Genomic DNA, 8940 nt, shown 5'->3' with positions numbered 1-8940 from the left:
AGAGTTTTTTTGGCAGCAAATTCACAATTGTATCTTAGAAATTACAAAGGTTTATTTTCCCTTCAATTTTCAATTACAATTTACAATTAGGCATTTAGCAGACGCTTTTAATCCAGAGGGATTTACAGTAAGTAAGTCGCCCTAGGCTTTACATATTGGGTGACCCAAAGCAGGCTGCCCATTGTGATTATGTGGATTAATTTCATCCTGACGGCTATCATGATTGGTAGACAGGTTCTGATGAGGGGTTGGAAGGCTGCGGGGAGTCTCTCCCTATTTTCAAGAGTGATTTGTAATGGTACATTTGCAAGGTTGCTGCATATGAGGAAATAACCGATAGGAGGTCTGACAGATTGGATAAATATATCAGTAAATGGGGAAGTTATATAATGTATATTGATCGTTGTCGTTGGTTAAATTGTATGTTACTAAATACCTAGGACCAAATGGCATTGTTGTGACTGCAGGTCGCATTTACTATGAAATCGTGCATTTCCCGTCAGTCAGTCAGTCAGTCAGTTGTTTGGTTGGTTGGTCACCCCAGGCATGACCATATATGGTCGTGACATCACGTGACATCATCAGGGATGGAGATCCCTGATCATCCTGATGTTATCGATATTAAACCCATATATGGGCATGCCCATATATGGAGATCCCTGATGACATCAATATTGGCCAGCAACTGTACATCTGACCTTGATCCACAGTCTCTGTGGATCAAGGTCAGATGTACAGTTGATCGGCCTCTTCCAGCATCTGAAGACCCACAGATGACCAGATCCACCGACAGGAGGACAATCATTCGAGTGATCGCCGATGATGATGATGATGATGATGATTGTATTGTATTGTATTGTATTGTATTGTATTGTATTGTATTGTACATTTACTTTTTGTCTTGTTTTTGTTTCAATTGTCTTTTTGTATGTCTGATTCTTGTATTTATATTTTTCATTCATCCTATTTTTCTGTGTAAAATCTGGGGGGAAAAAAGAAATAAATTGCACATTATTTATTTGTTTATTTGTCCCCAGAATCGTGAGTATAGCATAAGGCTGGTGGAATGCAGAATCGTGAGTATAGCATAAGGCTGGTGGAATGCAGAATCGTGAGTATAGCATAAGGCTGGTGGAATGCAGAATCGTGAGTATAGCATAAGGCTGGTGGAATGCAGAATCGTGAGTATAGCATAAGGCTGGTGGAATGCAGAATCGTGAGTATAGCATAAGGCTGGTGGAATGCAGAATCGTGAGTATAGCATAAGGCTGGTGGAATGCAGAATCGTGAGTATAGCATAAGGCTGGTGGAATGCAGAATCGTGAGTATAGCATAAGGCTGGTGGAATGCAGAATCGTGAGTATAGCATAAGGCTGGTGGAATGCAGAATCGTGAGTATAGCATAAGGCTGGTGGAATGCAGAATCGTGAGTATAGCATAAGGCTGGTGGAATGCAGAATCGGCGTATAGGCTTGATTGTCATTCAGCAATAAAAGGTGACGCTGACCAATGGGGCTCATTTAGCTGTATAAGCAACACCAGCAATCAGTGACAGGATCCAACCAAACAGCATTCCATTTAAGGGCTGCTCTCTGCTCTGATAGATCAGAACAGGCTTGATGAGATTATCCATCATCTAGAAAGTAGAGAAGGTACAGTCTGACTTGTACTTAATTGTGCGGCCGTGTCACACACAGATAATGGGAGATCTACAAGCTGCACAATATGTCGCTGTGTGACGCATTGTGAGCTTGTAGATCTTCTATTTTAGACACGTGTGACACACAATGCTCAATCAAGTGTGAATCAGGCATCTATACTGTAGTAGTACAGTACGTGCTATAAGTGGGCTGCATGCTGCTTGAGAACTGACTGGCATACAGTACGCTACAGTACGCATACAGGGACGCCTCACAGTTACTGAGATAGATTCTTGAGATCGATACATCTTAGTTGATGGTCAGTGTTACCACCTATATATGTGACTACATGATCCTCTGTGGTCCTTCTTAAATACATCTCCTTGATGCTCATGTCCGCTTCAGTGCCTTCATCTCTGTCTGTCTGAGCTGACAGCATTGAGCGATAGCCTATTACATGGTTTGAAATCGATGTGTACTGTACAACTATACGGTACACTGTCAAATCCTGAGTGTCCATTTAACTCCGAGAGGGTACAAATGAACCCAAATGGGCCCTCCATTTTAGCAGTGTTTATATGTCATCTAAAAGCTCAATGTAATGTTACTCCCTCTCTTTGTCTCCTTGGAAAGTTGAAAGTTAGGACTTTGCAATATAGAATATTTGATGTGTTGTGGAAAAACATTAGGGGCAGAGGTGGCCTAAGGGTTAGAGGAGCGCCCTTGTTTGCCGAAAGGTTGCCGGTTCGATTCCCCGGACGGGCAGGAAAAATCTGGGTGGCGAAGTGATTGTCATCACTCACCCAACACCGCTGAAGTGCCCTTGAGCAAGGCACTGAACCCCCAACTGCTCCCCCTGGAGCTGCTTAGTGGCCAACAGTATAAGACTGTGAGGTTTACTGTGTGTGTGTGTGTGTGTGTGTGTGTGTGTGTGTGTGTGTGTGTGTGTGTGTGTGTGTGTGTGTGTGTGTGTGTGTGTGTGTGTGTGTGTGTGTGTGTGTGTGTGTGTGTGTGTGTGTGTGTGTGTGTGTGTGTGTGCTCAGCTACTACCCTGGGTAAATAAAGGATACAAAATAATTAGTGGTCTAGGTCTGCACATCTAATCTGTTGTCTCAAGTAAACCCTTTGGCGTACTGATCATTTCCTTACATAATTTCCATTTATTGTTTTGCTCGTCATAAATGAAGAAATAAAATGAACCAGCATTAGGTCATATTAGTATATTGATAGAGAGAGAATAAAATAGCATTTAACCTTCAGAGGCCTGCACTTCTTTTATGCATTTAGAGGGGTTCACAAAGGTGCCAACACAAATGTAATGGCTGCCCCAATGTCCTACCCAGCCTTTCATTGCTTGTGTTTGCCTTTGACTATTTTCAATTACCCGTGAAGCTCCTATCCACCTCCAACATCGTTATCTTTCCCTGCTACTTATAATATGTTTACTCGTCCTGATGAATTCAATTACATCTTTTCAGAGGAAATTACTGTGGGGGTGGCTCCGCCTGCCAGAGGTCAGCACTAACCGTGAATACTAAAAACTCTCCTCCAAACACATTACACAGCCTATTACCTGCGGCGTTCCGTGCAGCGCTACCCGGGGCCCTACATCTTGCCTTTCGCTGCCACAGATGAAATGCTTTCTAGATGGGATCTGGCGTGGAGAAGAGGGGAAGAGAGCCGGGGCTGTCCCACGGCCTAATCGTTTCGGAGAGCCGTGCCCTGTGCAGCCATGGAACACGCCAGTCCTGATTAGGGAGGCGCATTCGTGGCCAGGCAGAGCGTGAGAGGTGTTGAACGGAGGCTGGGCCTATAGGGTGGCCGGGGGATTCACTGTTTTTCCTCCCCCCCCAGTGTCCAGGGAATAGAATCAATAACGCACCGGGCCAAAAAGATATCCCATGCAGAAGCCCCACAAGGTACTGCCTTGACAAAGTGCTAGACATTTCTCTATCAAGGTCTAAGATAGGAGGTGAGGCTGATATGAGGGAGGTGGGGGTGTGGTGTACGCTTAGAAAACATCAATTACACACCCCATGAAGCCTTGGATTCATGGAGATTATTTTGTTTTTGTCGCATTCCTAAGCCAATAATGTGATGAGCGGCGGAGTCGACTCAAATGCAGGCTGGACAACGGAGGGCAAATATACATTATTAAATCTGAAATTTCCACTATTTTTTACATTGTGGGAAATCTTTTTTGAAATGTCCACTTATGATGAGCTGGACAGAAATAGGCACTGGCAGGTTTAAAGTGGTCATTTTGTATTGCTCTCTATTGGATCAGTAATGCCGGCTGCAGAAAGGTCGTGTCCAGCGCTCTATATATCATGAGTTGACTTGACTGGCTATCTGTGAGTGGTTGCATCAACTCCAGAGAAGCTTTTTTTTTTATTGGCTTCCCCATGGAGCCGGGCTGAAGGTTTCTGTGCGAACCTGCTAAATGGGCTTAATCTCAAAAGATATTACCAGGATCGTGTTCAGACAAGATAAAGCCTGAAGGAGAACCTACACTTCTCACCTAATTCTTATCTAATAGCAAAAGAAACACACGGTACTGTGCTAGGTCTACTCATCCCTCTGAGGAGTATAAGACCAACAGCACAGAGCATGCTGTGAAGAACAGGTTTATTTATACTGTAAGGATTGATTGATTAAATACTTTATTAGTCTGAAATGTAAACAGCACCAGGTACAGTAAGAAAAAAGTCCTGGGGACTTGTTTCCATTGTGGTCCTCCTGTCTGTATTTTTTTCAATTCATCAACAAAGCATACAAAATTAACACAAAACTACATTATCATCAACAAATACAATCACTATGTACAAAAGATAATTACATGTATCTCCCCGTTTTGGTCTCCTGATGATATTTTTGAAAGAATCTAGAGGATTACCCACAGCCCTAACTTCAATCTACATGGAAGAGAAAAAGGTCTGAAGCTCCATACAGACTCACTCGCTACATAACTCATGTACAGAACAACTTTGTTAAGCCAACGTGTTTAATCTTGTGGCCTTCATAAGGCTAAATAGCTGTTCACAAGCAGGAATGCTTCACTTTATTGCTTTGAGTTGAACATCAAAAATCAGGCCCTAAATAGGTCCAAGTTTATTCCAGTGTTTGTGAATATGAGAGGCTAAACAGGAAGTAAACTTGAATCCAAGCTGTTCCCTAGCAACGTAATTACATGACAAAGGTCTATAAAACACAAGGGAATTATACAATAAACTGTCAATTTGTTGGGCATACACATAGACCTGTCGTATGAATGGATGCATTTGCATTTGCTAAATTGCTGATAATGAAATTCTCTGGAAAAAAAAGAAGCTCCAGTTGTATCACTAAAGTGACATTTCAAGGACTACTGTTATTCACCACACTAAAGCGACAGTGCTCAACGGTATCTTAAATACACACCTGATACTGGTAACATGATCAGAGCATAGCGCTCAAAACCAGACCCATAGAGAGAGATTTGTAAGAATGGAATGCGGAAGTTCTCTTTCTATCTCAATGAGAAAGTTCCAATGTTTGGAACTACAGGAGGCAACTTTATGGACGGCGGGATGAAAGCGTATCGCAATTCTCTTCTTCTATGGGTCTGCTCGAAACGTCATTTTGGTTCTTCAATATATAAATGGCCATTGGAGTCCTGCAGTGTGCAAGGTGTAGTGCTTTATTTTTGAGGGGCGCTAGCCCCTCAAAAATGTGTCGTTTACGTCATATTGTCTCTTTATTGTTAATGGCGTTTAATGTTTGTGTTGGCACCGTTTGTTTGACATCACCATTACATCACCTAATCAACATGAGTTAGACTTTAATATATTAGCGCCCCTCACTTCACACGGGTGTGATTTTTATGTTTGGGTCAGGTCCTTTTTTTGTTTGGATGTATGTACACACTGTTTATCCACCTGAATATACTCCATTCATATCCACAGTCTCCATGGTTATTACATGAATTATTATTATGCTCTGTGCATCTGCTGTATATGACCTCTGAATGTGTCAGAGCCGGATGTAACAGCTTAACCTTCTATACTTAGTTGACAGGAGTCCAGCCGGAGTCTATACCAGGCTCGTCATTTTTCCTGCCACACTAAATATCTTTGCCAAAAATAGCCGATCTAGCTACATTCGCTGAATATGTGGCTCACAATAGGAACGCAATGGTTCATGTGGTTTTAAGCTGCCGTGAAAGTGTGGCCTCATTCATTCCATAAAAAAACTGAGCTCAATCTCTATTGGGGAAATGTAGACATCGGAAGTTTGGAACAGTAACAACTGTCAAATCAGCAGGAAAAAAAACAACTCCAAGCAAAGGACATTTGAATAGTCAAACACTTTAATCATCCTCATAACATAAGAGGATAGATATGAGGCGATGACTCAAATTAGTGTGCAAAGTATACTAGTGCAGAGACAGGCACACCTGAAGAGCTGAAAAAGCATTACTCAGCCATGCTCGGTGCCCTGCCAAGGATGTAGTGGAGCAGGGAGATAGTGGCTCAGGCACCAAGCCTTGAAGAGTGGCATTCTGGTATAATGAGACTCATTTGCCATTGGCAGACCTGGCAAACTAAATCTAATTATGACAGCACACAGATGCTGAATAGCCCTTGATGAAGTTAATCACAAACAATTCAGAAAACAGGTGTTGAACATTTAATATCCCCCTCCCCCTGGAATCAAAGGGTGATCAGAATTTTCCAGAATGCTGTATGAAGCAAAGAAACACTGATTTCCTACACTCGGCTTTCTACCTTTGAGAGCAACTTTTTTATATATCCGATCACGTGAACAGTGTTTCAGGCCAGGGGTGGATTCTCCATTAAACAAGATATGTGTGTGTTAATGGCCTATACCTGTGTTTCTGCATGTTTTAGTCCATTAACTTCCAATCACATACAATTTACATTACATTACAGCTGCCCATTTTCCAGTATACCATAGCTATTTAGATTCTTGAATTTGTTTTTCCCTACCTGCTTCCTGGAAGCTGTTGGTCTTCATTTATTTCAGTAATGTATATGAAAATCTAGACTCTATAAACTTGCTCAAGCAATTTAATCCAGTGCTTATCTTCATGTTTATATTGGACTTTGCTGATTCACAACACATTCAAAGGTACCCACACAACAGAATGCATGTCTCTGAGAGTCCCTGCAGAAATGATTGTTTTACGAACAAAATTCCCACATCCATGATTTATTTTTAGCAATTTGATGGCTTTTGAAATTACGTCATATGGCAGCCAAATCTATGGACTTTTAATGTCTGTTTAGAGCCCTTCTAACAGGGTGGCAGCCAAGTCTATGGACTTTTAATGTTTGTTTACAGCAGTCAACGCCATGTGATTCAATATAAAAACATCTTGTAAAAACATCTTGTGAGGTGCCCTTCACTACACACAAGTGTGACTTTTATGCTTTATTTAAGATAGGTCAGTGTGAGACACAGGGAACCAAGGACACAGAGAGAGGAGAGACATCATGCCAGACAAGATGAGAGTTGGATTTGAACCCAGGACTTTGTGCTCCCAAAGAGCATTATTGTCTGTGCTCTAATTGTCTGGGCCACCCAGCAGCCCAACATCCATGAACATGAACAATAGCCTCAGAGAAGCAAACCATTTTAATGTGCAGGGTTTATCACCTGAAAGTTTGAATTAAGAAAAAGTATGGACATTCCATGTACTGTAACACTAACACTGTATGATTAACAACGGATAATGTAATTACTTTTCATAATGTAATAACTTTTTCCTTTTATAATGAGTTTATTATGTAATAAAACCTGATACCTGGCTAATAAACTTACTCTCACTCTCTCTCTCTTGCTCACGCGCACACACGCGCGCGCGCACACACACACACACACACACACACACACACACACACACACACACACACACACACACACACACACACACACACACACACACACACACACACATACACATACACACACACGTAGGGGGTATACAATGGTAGCCATGCAGTCAATGTGGCATATGTGGCAAATTCGAATGTGAGTACAGTGTACAGTCTTGAAGTTAGTAGTAGTTTAAAGCTATAAATTATAATATAAAAACCATCCTATTATCTAAAACGTGTAACTAGTATCAACAATATAGTATTAATATGAACATACAATGTTTTGCGCTACAGTACACACAGATAATATGACTTTTAAATGCCAAATATGTATCTTACAAGGAAATTAAACTGAATATCAGTTGTTGCTGCCTATTTTCTTATATACCGGCCATATACGGTGTCTAAACAGTTCTTATTTCCTTTAGCAAGAATGCTGCTACATTCAACAGCGGTAGAGCTTTATAACACTAACTCAACAGATATAATCTAATTCAAGACTTTCAGACAAAGAATCTATCATAGATCGAGGATACACACTGTATGGCTCAGACAGTTCTCTGAAACCCTATTAAATCTTCCAAGCATGGACACGTCCAGTTAAAGTTATCTCCAGTTAACTTAATTCTTATTGACAATATTTATTTGTACAGTGCTGAGAGAGCATGAGAGCAAGCAAGCGTACAGTATGCACTTGAACCTGACACCTGTGTTTGCATGCACTGGGTGTGCAAAACGGTTGCACGTGTGCCTTTCGTATGATGCATAAATAATGTGATTTATAAAGGTTATTACATTATGAATAGTTGTTACAGTGTGTAGATTATCGGGTGTTAAGTTGCAAAATAAAATAAATCACTGTGGTATGCTTTGGACGTTTGTAAGAAAAGTAATTTCTTTTGTTTGTAATCAGTAATTTCTATACATGACTAATGAACTGTAGTCCTTCCAATTTCCGGTTACTGACACACTTTCATTATTTAAAATGTTATGATGACCATAAAGGGAAAACAATATGTTTTACTGCCACGATGACCTCATAATATGCTTGCGTAAACTGTACATTACACCAATATTAAACCCAAACTATGAAAAATAGGGAAACAACACTGTTGTATAGTGACAATGAAGTATCTAATTATCTACATTTGGAGCCCTTTGGAGTAATAAATATCAATTTCCAGAACCTGCCAGTCACTTGAGCCCTTCCTCCATAGAAGCTATGGTAAATAATCTTCTTTTCTCCAATGACAATGCTGTTCTGTGTTATCGTCCTCATGCACAGCCCCACATCTATTACACCAGATTGAAACCTGAGCTGCTGAAAACATCCCTTTCCCCAAACTCCCAGTTCTCTACAGCAGTGGTTCCCAAAGTGGGGTCCGGGGGCCCCCAGGGGTCCTTGAGGGAGTTCCAGGGGG

This window comes from Electrona antarctica, assembly GCF_951216825.1.
Source record: "Electrona antarctica genome assembly, chromosome: 8".
Lineage (NCBI taxonomy): Eukaryota > Metazoa > Chordata > Actinopteri > Myctophiformes > Myctophidae > Electrona > Electrona antarctica.
This window is presented reverse-complemented; position numbering follows the sequence as displayed.